The 13,920-nt window shown below is 47.6% G+C and overlaps 1 pseudogene; it reads left to right on the top strand.

Moving 5' to 3' along the window:
• Window positions 1–366: 366 nt before the first annotated feature.
• LOC103229581 (cytochrome b5-like) lies at window positions 367–769 on the top strand (annotated as a pseudogene).
• Window positions 770–13,920: the final 13,151 nt, after the last annotated feature.

Consider the following 13,920-nt stretch of genomic DNA (forward strand, 5'->3'; position numbering starts at 1 on the left):
CCCCCTTGGCGAGCCCAGTCATTGCCAGGCGCTGTTGTAGGCATTGGGGGTACCACCAGCAGAAGAAACAAAACCTTGGTCAGGCGCAGTGGCTCACACCTGTAATCCCAGGACTTCGGGAGTCCGAGGCAGGAGGGTCACTGGAGCCCGGGAGTTCAAGACCAACCTGGGAACATAGTAAGAACCTGTTTCTAAAATATATGTGTATATATATGCGCTTTTGCGGCTCCCCGCCCCTGAGCCAGCCGCCCAGCCTCCCTTGCGGTGCCCGGCGTGGGGAATGTCCCGGGTGGAGCTGGCGGAGTTGCAAGCTCTGATCCACCCGACGCGGCCATGTGTGCTGGGCCTGTCTCACGGCCCACCGAGATGGCCGAGCACTTGGATGAGGCCGTGAAGTACTACACCCTAGAGGAGATTCAGAAGCATAACGACAGCAAGAGCACCTGGCAGATTCTGCACCACAAGTGTACGATTTGACCAAATTTCTGGAAGAGCGTCCTGGTGGGGAAGAAGTCTTAAGGGAACAAGCTGGAGGTGACGCTACTGAGAACTTTGAGGATGTCGGGCATCTTTGAGATGCCAGGGAATTGTCCAAAACATATATCATTGAGGAGCCCCATCTAGACGACAGACCAAAGTTAAACAAGCTTCGGAAATTCTCATCACTGCTGTTGATTCTAGTTCCAGTTGGTGGACCCACTGCGTGAGCCTTGCCATGTCAGCAGTGGCTGTCGGCTTGATGTATCGCCTGTACATGGCGGAAGGCTGAACCTCCTCAGAAGCCAGTGCAGGAAAATGCTGCTTTAGACACAGGAGAAAAGAAGCCAACACTAATTGCTTCAACTGACAGAAACCTTCTCTTGAAAAAAATAATTTTAATATATCTTTTTTTCTTTCTTCCAACATTAGAAACAAAACCAAAAGAACTGTCCTTTCCGCTCTCGGATTTTTCGAGTGTGCCTTTTATTCATCTACTTTATTTTGATGTTTCTTTACTATGTAATTTACTTATTGTAAGCATGTTCTTTTAAAAATATATCTGGCTTTTAAAATACAAAAATATAGGCTGGGTGCCGTGTCTCATGCCTGTAATGCCAGCACTTTGGGAGGCCGAGGCGGGTGGATCACGAGGTCAGGAGTTTGAGACCAACCTGGCCAATATGGTGAAACCCCGTGTCCACTAAAAATACAAAAAAAATTAGCCAGGCGTGGTGGTGCATGCCTGTAATCCCAGCTACTCGGGAGGTTGAGGCAGAAGAATCGCTTGAACCTGGGAGGCAGAGGTTGCAGTGAGCCGAGATGGCGCCACTGCACTCCAGCCTGGGTGACAAGCGAGACTGTCTCACACACCCACACAAAAAAACAACCCTATATATGTGTGTATATATGTATACACATATATATGCATATATATACACACACACCTATATACACACACACGTACACACACACACATCATTTTTAAAAAGAAAGAAACAAAGCCTTGCCCTCCTGCAGCCCACACTCTAGTCATGGAAACAAGCTTTTCACAAACAAAAAAATGCATACTAAAATCTCACGTGGTCAGGGGTGGGTGAGGAGAAAGAATAAAACGAGGGCCTAAATGTGGTTCTTGCCCAGGGTGGCAGCGCCGCCTAGCGTACATTTTTGAAATTTCTATAGGTTTTTTTCTAGTTGTCCCATTGAGTGGGGGCACAGCAGGCACTCAGCTGGCTGGAGTCAGACGCACCAGACAGGCTGCGATGCACAAGATAGTTGGAGAGGTGAGGGGATGAAAACTGATCTCCTCACGTGACTTTAGAATGTCGCAGCAGACATCCACGCATGTGAAAATTCTGTTTATAAGTATTTGAGCCTAGAACCTCACTTGGTTTTATAATCAAGCACGAAGTATTTTGTACACAGATTTATCACTCAGTGAATTTCCAGGAATTCAAGAACCTTGTACATGGAGGGAAGGTTGTACTTCATTTTGTTTGGAAATCCACCGAGAGTTGTTTACTGTTTGAGGAAATCATGTCTCTGCCAATTTCAAGTCAACATCTCACAACCTCAGTCTACGTATATTTGCAGATAGCCACCAGAGCATTCATTTACTGAAGTATGTATTCAATTATTAAAAGTTAATTTCTGCCAGGCGCAGTGGCTCACGTCTGTAATCCCAGTACTTTGGGAAGCCAAGGCGGGCAGATTGCCTGAGGTCAGGAGTTCGAGAACAGCCTGGCCAACATGGCGAAACCTCGTCTCTACTAAAAATGTAAAAATTAGCCAGCTGTGGTGGCGCATGCCTGTAATTCCAGCTACTCAGGAGGCTGAGGCAAGAGAATTGCTTGAACCTGGAAGGCAGAGGTTGCAGTGAGCTGAGATCATGCCACTGCACTCCAGCCTGGACAACAGAGTGAGATTCCAACTCAAAAAAGAAAAAAAAAAATGTTAATTTCCTGACTGGGCTCAGTGGCTCACACCTGTCTGTAATCCCACCACTTTGGGAGGCCGAGGCAGGTGGATCACCTGAGGTCAGGAGTTCGAGACCAGCCTGACCAGTATGGTGAAACTGTCTCTACTAAAAATACAAAAATTAGCTGGGCGTGGTGGTGCATGCTTGTAGTCCCAGCTATTCGGGAGGCTGAGACAGAAGAATCCCTTGAACCAGGGAGTCGGAAGTTGCAGTGTGCTGAGATCATGCCACTGCACTACAGCCTGCACAACAGAGTGAGACTCTGTCTCAAATAAATAAATAAATAAAATTTTAAAAGTTAATTTCCTTTTCTTTCTTACGTAAATTACACTACATCCTATTGATTTTTTAAAGTGTATGCTTGGGTAGGTTTTATTGCCTGTGAATTTATTTCATGCTTGTAAAGGGGAGGGCACATAACAAAGTGTTATAAAAAAGGCGTATTTGATCTCACTGGTGGTGGGCTGAGAACCAGGGGAGTGGAAAGCGGTCGAGCAGGTCAGAGGTCAGGGCAGATGTGCCAATGAGCAGAGGCAACTGGAGGAAGGCATGAGCCATGAGCATGTCTGGGAAAGGCTTCTGGAAAAAAGGAAGGAACAGTGAGTGTCAGCTCATTGTCCTGCAGGGAAAGAGGGATGCACCATAAGGCCTTGTCAACTGCAGCAAGACCATGAACTCTCTTCCCATCTCCTTGGTCAGTGCTGAGGATTCAGAATTGAACTAGCAGGACACGAATGTCCCAGGGTCAGGATCAAGCAGGGAGAAACATCATCTGATTTCCGTTTTTTTTGAAACAGTCTCGCTCTGTTGCCCTGGCTGGAGTGTCGTGGTGCAATCACAGCTCACTGCAGCCTCGATCTCCTGGTTCAAGCAATTCTCCCACCTCAGCCACCTGAGTAGCTGGAACCACGGGCAGTTGTCACTATGCCCGGCTAATTTTTTTTTTTTTTTTTTTTTGGCAAAGATGGAGTCTCACTGTTTTGCCCAGGTAGGTCTCAAACTCCTGGGCTCAAGCGATCAGCCCATTCTCTTTTTTTTTTTCTTTTTTGTGACAGAATCTCGCTCTGTTGCTCAGGCTGGAGTGCAGTGGCGTGATCTCAGCTCACCACAACCTCCACCTCCCAGGTTCAAGCAATTTTCCTGCCTCAGCCTCCTGAGTAGCTGGGACTATAGGCGTGCATCACCATACTGGGCTAATTTTAAAATTTTATTAGAGACGGGGTTTCACTATGTTGGTCAGGCTGGTCTTGAACTCCTGACCTGGTGATCCACCCACCTCGGCCTCCCAAAGTCCTGGGATTACAGGTGTGAGCCACTGTGCCTGGCCCGATTTCCTCTTCTTGTCTTTTCTTTTTTAAAAAAAAAAAAAAGAAAAACCTCACCATAGCTGCCTAATGGAGAGTGCCTGGGAGACTACTGCAGGAGTCCGGCCATATTGTGACTTAGATCAGGGCAGAAGAGACGGTTGGATTTGTGATATAGTTTGAAGGCCAGACCCACAGAATTTGCTGACAGAAGTGTGATTAAAAAAAAAAAAAATGCATGGTGGCGCATGCCTATAGTCCCAGCTACTTACTGAGGCAGGAGGATGGCCTGAGCCCAGGATCTTGAGACTAGCTTGGACACACAGTAAGACCCCCATCCCTTTAAAAAAAAATTAAATTTAGTAAGACCCCCATCTCTTTAAAAAAAATGAATTTAGTGAGACCCCCATCTCTTTAAAAATATAATTAAATTTAGTAAGACCCCCATCTCTTTAAAAATAATAATTAAATTTAATAAGACTCCATGTCTTTAAAAAATAATTAAATTTAGTAAGACCCCCATCTCTTTAAAAAAAAATTAAATTTAGTAAGACTCCCATCTCTTTAAAAAAATAATTAAATTTAATAAGACCCCATCTCTTTAAAAAATAATTACATTTAGTAAGACCCCCAGCTCTTTAAAAAAATAATTAAATTTAGTAAGACCCTCATCTCTTTTTAAAAAATTAAATTTTAAAGTTGAAAAAATTTTTAAAAAAATACTGTAGTCAAGTGCCTGCCCCTCCAGAAAAGACGGTAGAGGGAGACAGCTGGCTAACCCACAGGGGATATTCAGGTTTCCAGTTAGAAGGTTATATTGAGAAAGGTTTCACATTTTGAAAACACAACAGATCTCTAAACATACAAAAGATGAAAGGTTTTTTGAAAACTTATTAGTATATTTTTAAGTTGGGAGGTAGGTTTGAGGGCAGGAGAATTGTTTCATTGTTATGTTTTTTGAATTACATAGATATGTTACATATTTTCTCTTGTGTGTGTTAAATATTACATAACAATGCCTTTTGAAAAAGCTTGGCACTGACATCATTTATGAACCTGGGGCTTTATTTCCTGGACAAAACCAGAACTGGCCAGAGGATGGGCAGCCTCAGACAGGCAGGTGGAGGCCAAAGGAACACTGCAGTGGAGGACAGGGCGGTGGCGCTGGAGTTGGAGAGTTCCCGAATTAATATTTACCGTGTGACCTCAGGCAGGTTCCTCCACTTCTCTAGACTCAGTATCCTCATCTAGAAAACAGGGACAATAATAGTGCCTCCTACTACTAGTGCTGTGAGGACTCAGAAGAGGTAACAGGCCGGGCACGGTGGCTTACACCTGGAATCCCAGCAATTTGGGAGGCAGAGGTGGGAGGACTGGTTAAGCCCAGGAGTTCGAGACTAGCCTGGGCAACATGGCAAAACCCTATCTCTTCTAAAAATATTAAAATTAGCTGGGCATGGTGGTACATGCCTGTAGTCCCAGCTACTCGGGAGGCTGAGGCAGGAGAGTCCCTTGAACCCAGGAGTTCAAGGCTGTGGGATTACACCATTGCACTCCAGCCTGAGCAGCATAGTGAGACCTTGTCTCTATGTTAAATAAACAAAATTAGCCAGGCATGGTGGTGCACACCTGTGGTCTCATCTACTAGAGGGGCTAAAGGGGGAGGGCTACTTGAGCCCAGGAATTCAAGACTAGCCTGAGTAACATGGTGAAACTCTGTCTCTACAAAAAATACAAAAATTAACCAGGTGTGGTGGCGCACACCTGTGGTCCCAGTCACTTGGGAGGCTGAGGTGGGGGAATCACTTGAGCCTGGGTGGCCGAGGCTGTAATGAACCATGACCACACCACTGCACTCCAGCCTGGGTGACAGAGTGAGACCCTGTCTCAAAAGAAAAGAGAGATCATATACACAAAGCCTCCCACACAATGCCTGGCACATCAAGTCATGCTAACACAAGGTGGTAGATGTTGCTTTCATCATTGCAGTGGCATTTGAGGATGGAGTTAAAAGAAGGGGGTTGCCAGGCACGGTGGCTCACACCTGTAATCCGAACACTTTGGGAGGCCAAGGCAGGTGGATCACCTGAAGTCAGGAGTTCCAGACCAGCCTGACCAACATGGTGAAACCCCGTCTCCACTAAAAATACAAAAATTAGCTGGGCGTGGTGGGGGTACTTGTAGTCCCAGCTACTCTGGAGGCTGAGGGAGAGGAATCACTTGAACCCGGGAGGTGGAGATTGCAGTGAGCTGAGATCGTGCCATTGCACTCCAGCCTGGGTGACAAGAGCAAGACTCTGTCTCAAACAAAACAAAACAAAACAAAAAGAAGGGGGTCGGTTGGATGCTCTTGAAGAGCAACTACCTTAGCATCGGGCACCCTAGAAGCGGTTAGACCCCCACCCTGGGGATGTTGGAGAAGCTTCAGGTTTCGTACCGTCGGCCTTCTTCAAAGGTGTCTGGCAGTTCAGTCTCTTCCATTACCTTCTTTCTACAGGCAGGTCACAAATTCAATGTTCCATCTTCCCCGAGGCCCAGTGTTTTCTCCAGGAGGTGAATTCATGTTGCACCTATAAGCAGTCTAAATGGGAAGCCATATTGTAAGGACGCTATTTGATGGGCAAGGGAAGCAGAGGAGTTGAGACTATTTTGTTTAAAACTTTTTTGAGACAGCGGCTTGCTCAGTGACCCAGACTGGAGTGCAATGGCACGATTATGGCTCATTGCAGCCTTGACCTCCCAGTCTCAAGTGATCCTCCCACCTCAGCCTCCTGAGTAGCTGGGACCACAGGTACATGCTATCAGGCCCAGCTAATTTTTTTATTTTTTGTAGAGATAGGGTCTCATTTCGTTGCCCAGGCTGGTCTCAAATTCCTGGGCTCAAGTGATCCTTCCACCTAGGACTTCCACAGTGCTGGGATTACAGGCATGACCCATGGCACCCGGCCAGATTGATACTATCTTAACTTGTGACTCTGGTCTCTTCCCCTTTCTCTTGGTCATGTCTGAGAACTTGGCCAGCTTATCTGGGAGGTCAGGCAGGAGGAAGAGAACTGTGTGGGCAGAGGATGGGTTCACACAGGGGACTGAGCAAACATGGTCCTCAAGTTCTTCTGCAGCCTCAAACTCCTGGGCTCAAGAGATCCTCCCACCTCAGCCTCCCAAGTAGCTGGTACTACAGGCATGTGCCACCACGCCTGGCAATAAAGTATGTTTTGACAGGTGAGAAAACTAAGTCTCAGAGAGACAAAGTGACTTGCTCAGTCACAAGCCATAAGGGACGGAGCAAGAATGGGAAACCAGATCTCTGAGACCCCAAAGTACAGGTTCTTCCTTCCCCTGGTACCACATTTGAGGTGCTCCTCCTCCTTTGCCCAAGGCACTTCCCCACACCCTGAGCCCCCTCATCCCATGGGTGCTGGGAATATACGGGCCATGGTGACTCTTGCTCCCCTGCTTCTGCGTGTGCCAGGCCTATCTTTGGTTGGAATCTTTGTCCCTTACTAATGCTAATAGCACACCTTTGTGCTTAGACAGCTGGGTTGTGGCTGTAGCTACACTGTGATCTCTTTTTTTTTTTTTTTTTTTTTTTTTTTTTTTTTTTTTTTGAGATGGAGTCTCACTCTGTTGCCCAGGCTGGAGTGCAATGGCGTGATCTCAGCTCACTGCAATTGAATTGAATCCTCCCGGATTCAAGCGATTCTCCTGCAATGGCGTGATCTCAGCTCACTGCAATTGAATTGAACCCTCCCGGATTCAAGTGATTCTCCTGCCTCAGCCTCCTGAGTAGCTGGGATTACAGGCGCCTGCCACCATGCTGGACTAATTTTTGTATTTTTAGTAGAGATGGGGTTTCACCATGTTGGCCAGGCTAGTCTTGAACTCCTGACCTCAAGTGATCCTCCTGCCTCAGCCTCCGAAAGTGCTAGGATTACAGGCATGAACCACTGTGCCTGGCCACCGTGAGCTCATGACTAGAAATTAGGTGTTGGGACACACCTCAGTCACACCTCAGTCATCCTTCTACTCAAATAACACAATAATAGGTACTTCCCTTGAGAAGCTCCTGTGTAGTAAAATACTTGAAAAATCAACATAAATTTGAAAATGCTAAATCCTGAGATAGGAGCATGCTTGGGGTAGAGAGGCACGCAGGATGCAGGAAAGACTTCTGAGTAAAGAAGATATTTGGTCCACGAATATCTTGAAACAACATGCATATGTTTTTGTGTCTGTGTGTTTCTTGCAGGAGAAAGTCCATGATCTTTATCAGATTCTCCAAATGATCGACAGCTCATGGAGCAGAGAGTCTGGGCCACAGGTTGAGAAGGCTAAGTGGCCAGGGCATGGGGACGGGTGGCATGAAAGAGTCTGGAGGTACAAGGAGGACAAGGGCCACCACTCAGAGGAGCACGGACGCCACTCTTAGGGCAATAGACAGTTATTGCCTAGGTGGGTCTCGGTTTTTCACATGGCCTGTGTCATCTAACCCTCAGAGTTCTGGTCTGTCTCACCATGTCTAAGGGACACAATGAATAGCCGAGAACAAGCTTCCTACAAACATCAGGGGAGGCTTCTCACAGGCGATCTATTGGGTCTTGAAGCATGAAGAGGAATTTTCCTGGCACATGTTTTAATCAGAAAGACTCTAAGCTGTAAGTTACAGAAATTCCCCAGAATGGCCTTAAATCCAGTGCCATGCCTATAAATGTTTAATAACCAGCTCTTAGGGAGGGATACCTGATTGGTAGTAATTACCAATTTCTGTGGTATAAATACTGCCCCCATGGCAAATTTCTTTCTTTTTCTTTTTCTTTTTTTTCCCTACTGAGACAGAGTCTCTGTCGCCCAGGCTGAAGTGCAGAGGTGCAATCTCTGCTCACTGCAACCTCTGCCTTCTGAGTTCAAGCAATTCTCCTGCCTCAGCCTCCCGAGTAACTGGGATTACAGGTGCTCGCCACCATGCCCAGCTAATTTTTGTATTTTTAGTAGAGACGGGGTTTCGCCATGTTGGCCAGGCTGGTCTCTAACTCCTGATCTTAGGTGATCTGCCCGCCTCCCAAAGTGCTGGGATTACAGGCATGGGCCACGGTGCCCAGTCCTCCCCATAGCCAATTTCAAGCTACCAATGTGATGTCACTGAAGAAGTATGCCCACCTGGCTCGCATGGAGGAGGTATGCCCAACTGGCCCACATGGGCATGGTGAGTGGCTCTAGCACATCACCACTTCAGTCCCATTGACTGTAAGAATCTTGGTCTTAGCCAAGTGGAGTGGCTCACACCTGTAATCCCAAAACTTTGGGAGGTCGAGGCAGAAGGATTGCCTGAGCCCAGGAATTCAAGACCAACCTGGGCAACATAGTGAAATCCCTGTCTCTACAAAAAATTTTTTAAAAATTAGTCAGGTGCGGTGGAACGTGCCCATAGTCCCAGCTACTCAGGAGGCTGAGGTGGGAGGATCACTTGAGCCCAGGAGGTGGAGGTTGCCGTGAGGTATGAACATGCCACTGTACTCTAGCCTGGGTGACAGAGTGAGACCCTATCTTGAACGAAAAAAAAAGAACAAAACACAAAAACGAAGAATCTTGGTCTCATAGGAACCAAGACTGGAGATGCCGCTGGGATCTCAGGATTGGACTGGAAGCAGAAACTGGTGTGTTTCAGTAGCTCTAGGCCATCCTTCTCTCTCTCTTCATGCGCATTCCTTTGTGGTCATTCTGTCTCCTGTTCCAGCAGATTGACTTTCTCTGCTCCCCAGTCCATAGAACAAAGAATTTCCATTGCTAACACTCTCCGGGTTTTCATGTCCCTCCTGAGAGAAAAGAAGCCAGACCAAGCTTGGCCTCTTTTAGTCCCAACTTCAAATTCCCTAAGAAGGAGCCCATTGGTGCATCCTGGGGTCAGTGTCCAACCAGCTGTGACTAGAGGGCTGGATGTTATTCCAATATGGCGACCAAGACCTTGGGTTCTGTAACCACAGGGTGTGGGGGCGGGGAAGTGGGAAGTAATCAGAGAAAAAAGAAGCAAGATCTGAGTAACCTACTCATTAGGGATCTGGCCCACAGAAAATGGGGAAAATTAATCATATCATATTTCACAGTATCTCCTCTAGCCTTTTGAACTATCTGTCCAGGTAGTCACTAATTCATTCATTTATATTCATTCAAGAATCCATTCAGCAGGCCGGGCGCGGTGGCTCAAGCCTGTAATCCCAGCACTTTGGGAGGCCGAGACGGGCGGATCACGAGGTCAGGAGATCGAGACCATCCTGGCTAACACAGTGAAACCCCGTCTCTACTAAAAACACAAAAAACTAGCCGGGCGAGGTGGCAGGCGCCTGTAGTCCCCGCTACTCGGGAGGCTGAGGCAGGAGAATGGCGTAAACCCGGGAGGCGGAGCTTGCAGTGAGCTGAGATCCGGCCACTGCACTCCAGCCCGGGCGACAGAGCAAGACTCCGTCTCAAAAAAAAAAAAAAAAAAAAAAAAAAATCCATTCAGCCTTAATTTGACATTTTTTTTTAACTTTTTTTTTTATGAGACGGGGTCTCACTTTGTCACTCAGGCTGGAGTGCAGTGGCATGAGCATAGCTCAGGGCAGCCTCAACCTCAACCTCCTGGGCTCAAGCGATCCTCCTGCCTCAGCCTCCTGTGTAGCTGGGGCCACAGGCACACATGACTATGCTCTGCTAATTTTTTAATCTTCTGTGGAGATAAGGTCTCACTTTGTTGTCCAGACTGGTCTCAAACTCCTCAACTCAAGTGATCCTCCCACCTCAGCCTCCCAAAGTGCTGGGATTACAGGTATGAGCCACTGCACCCAGTCTATTTTGACATTTATTGAATATATATTCTATATTAGAAATTCTGGTCCTGGCGCAGTGACTCACACCTGTAATTCCAGCACTTTGGGAGGCCGAGGCGGGCAGATCACCTGAGGTTGGGAGTTCAAGACCAAACTGACCAACATGGAGAAATCCTGTCTCTACTAAAAATAAAAAAATTAGCTGGGCGTGGTGGCACATGCCTGTAATCCCAGCTACTCAGGAGGCTGAGGCAGGAGAATCGCTTGAACCCGGGAGGCGGAGGTTGCGGTGAGCCAAGATCGCGCCTCTGCACTCCAGCCTGTGCAACAGAGTGAGACTCTGTCTCCAAAAAAAAAAAAAAAAGAAAGAAAAAGAAAAAGAAATTCTTGAGGCTAAAAACGAAGGGAAAGATGAGTAAGATTTAGTTGCTGCCCTCAGAGTTTGCAACCTGGAAATAAGGCAAAGCATCCATAATACAACATGGAAAAAGGTTTGCAGGAAGTATGTAGATAGGGCTGATCCCCAGAGGACTCAACGGGGAGCTGTGGGAGGCAGCCTCCAAGTTGGCCCCAGGGATCGTTTCTCCCATACCACACCCTGTTTACAATTCCTGGGCCTCATCTGCTCCCTATTCCTGGTACCCCTGCTCCTGACACTTGAAAAATGCATACCTGGAGATTAAGGTTGGTGCCCACCCCCACAGCGATTGGGTCAAAGGAGAACACACGTCCCTCTATGGACCAATCACAGTCTGCGAGGCAGAGCCTAGGACTTAGGCTGAAACTATGGGAAAGGAACATTCTTTGCACTTAGGAACAAGCCAAAGCTGCTGATGGCAAACTGCCTCCGTGGAGGGAGAGGCTGCGTAATGTGGAGGAAAGAAAAGCCTAGAGGTGGGCAGAGGAGCCTCCTCACGCATTGCTTCAGCACTGTGCTTCGTACACGGACGTTTCTACTCATGCCAGCCAGAGTTGGTAACTTGTCTTGAGTTCCCAGAAAGCAGAGCTTGAGGTAAAGGCCTGTTTGCTCCTACTCTATAAGGGAGGGCCATCTCAGAAAGCACAGAGGAGAGACCATGGGAGAGAGGAGAGAAGGAACCACAGTGGCTATGAGGCTTCTCCTCTTGAAAGTCCATTGGAGATGAAAAGAGCCAGAAATGTATCCACTTTCCCCATCTCCCATCAGTCAAAGGTTTGCTTCATGGGGCATTAACTTCCCGCCGCCATCACCCCTGCAGGCTGCCGGCTAATTCCTTTGCAGGGACTGCTGGCAGCCCTGGAACTGACAGGTGGGAATTAAACAAGTAACTGCAACGTGGTGAGGGTTTTGAAGAAAGAGCACAGGGTAGCCAGAGGCACTGGCTCATACCTGTAATCCCAGCACTTTGGGAGGCCAAGGGTGGCAGATCATTTCATGTCAGAAGTTTGAGACCAGACCTGCCTTGGCCAACGAGGTGAAACCCTGTCTCCATTAAAAATACAAAAATTAACCAGCGTGGTAGTGCACCAACAAGGTGAAACCCCGTCTCTAAGAAACATAAAAAAAAATAGCCGGGCATGGTGGCGCCTGCCTGTAGTCCCAGCTACTTGGGAGACTGAGGCAGGAGAATTGCTTGAACCCGGGAGACGGAGGTTGCAGTGAGCCCAGATCGTGCCAGTGCACTCCAGCAAGGCAGATCACAGTGAGCCAAAGTGAGACTGGGGAAAAAAAAAAAAAAAGCAAAGAAGGAAGGAAGGGGAGAGAGAGAGAAAGAAAGAAAGAGAGAGAGAAAGAAAGAAAGAGAGAGAGAAAGAAAGAGAGAGAGAAAGAAAGTGAGCACAGGGTATTCTGGGCGTGGGTCAGAAAAGGCCTTCTAAGGAGGTCGTGAGTCCAGATGCTGACCCAAAGGAAGAGTAGGCGTCAGCCAGGCCAAGGGGTGCAGACAGGGAAGAGTCATCGGGAAGTGAAAACCACATGTGGGGACCCTTGAGGCCAGAATGAGCACGGTGTGTTTGCGGAACTAAAAGAAGGCTGACATTGCAGCAGCACTCAGAGCAAGGCAGATCACAGTGAGCATTTATAGAGCACCAAGTATACACACACGGATGTAGCCACCTATTGTTTGAGCTGCCCTGCCCCTTCTCCCTTTTTTTCTGGGAGCTGTGCCTTCTTCCTTCCTGCCCAGGCACATGGTTACTATAGGAACAGCCCTCTGGCCGTTGATTGGACTAGAGGTGAACACCTCACCGAGGCGGGACAATCAGAGCCTAGGCCTGAGAAGACTGGGGAGGTCAGGGCCTAGAGGGTGATTGAGGCTGTCAGTGCAAGGCTGGGCAAGTTGCACGTTAACTCAGGAGATGTTGGCAGCCAGGTTTTCAGTGGACCAGGAAGCGATGAAAGACACTTCTGCAGAGGTGTTAATGAGGCAGGCAGGGAGGTGAGGAAATGTGAGAGCGCCTGGTGCCCGGTCATCCTAGACGTGGCTGCACCCCTGCCCTGGAGCTGCTTGAAACAAAGCTCGCTTGTTGCTTAAACTGCATCCAGTGGGTTTCTGTCAGTTTCCTAACAAAACAAGTCCTAACTCATACCTTACCAAGTGCTAGGGCTTTATAGATGCATAAATATGGCAGGGTCTCTGCCCTGAAGAAGGTTATAAACCAATGGGAGAGACGGACACGTACTCTAAACATTAACTGCAGGGTGATAAGTGCTATAATGAAAGTTTGTCCAAAGCAGGGAGGTTGTGCAGAGACAAATTAAGATTACAGATGTAAAAGGATTTCGAAAAGAAAAATGTGTTATGTAAGTCCCCTAGAATTATACTTGTGAAAATCAATTGATTTCTGCTTTCAATTTAATTGAGAACACAGCCACTTCATTTTCAGAATGACGCTGTTTTGTAAGGCAGTGCTGGCCTGTAATCTGGCAATGGGAAAATTATCCAGGGTCTCATGCTTTTATTTCGTCATTTGTGTTTGGTGAGTGGACAGATAAATAACCTCGCAGTTTCCCAGAGAATCAGGAAGTGTTTGACGGTTTGCCCTTGCAGCCTGTGTTGCAATTTTCGTTTTCTTTTTTTTTCCTGAGACAGAGTCTCACGCTGTCACCCAGGCTGGGGTGCAGTGGCGCCATCTTGGCTCACTACCACCTCCGCCTCCTGGGTTCAAGTGATCCTTGTGTGTCGGCCTCCCAAATAGCTGGAATTATAGGCGTGCACCATCATGCATGGCTAATTTTCGTATTTTTAGTAGAGACGGGGTTTCGCCATGTTGGCCAGGCTGGTCTCGAACTCCTGTCCTCAAGTGATCTGCCTGCCTCGGCCTTTCAAAGTGCTGGGATTACAGGCGTGAGCCACCGTGCCTGGCCCCTGTATTG

The sequence above is a fragment of the Chlorocebus sabaeus genome, chromosome 24 (assembly GCF_047675955.1).
Source record: "Chlorocebus sabaeus isolate Y175 chromosome 24, mChlSab1.0.hap1, whole genome shotgun sequence".
Classification (NCBI taxonomy): domain Eukaryota; kingdom Metazoa; phylum Chordata; class Mammalia; order Primates; family Cercopithecidae; genus Chlorocebus; species Chlorocebus sabaeus.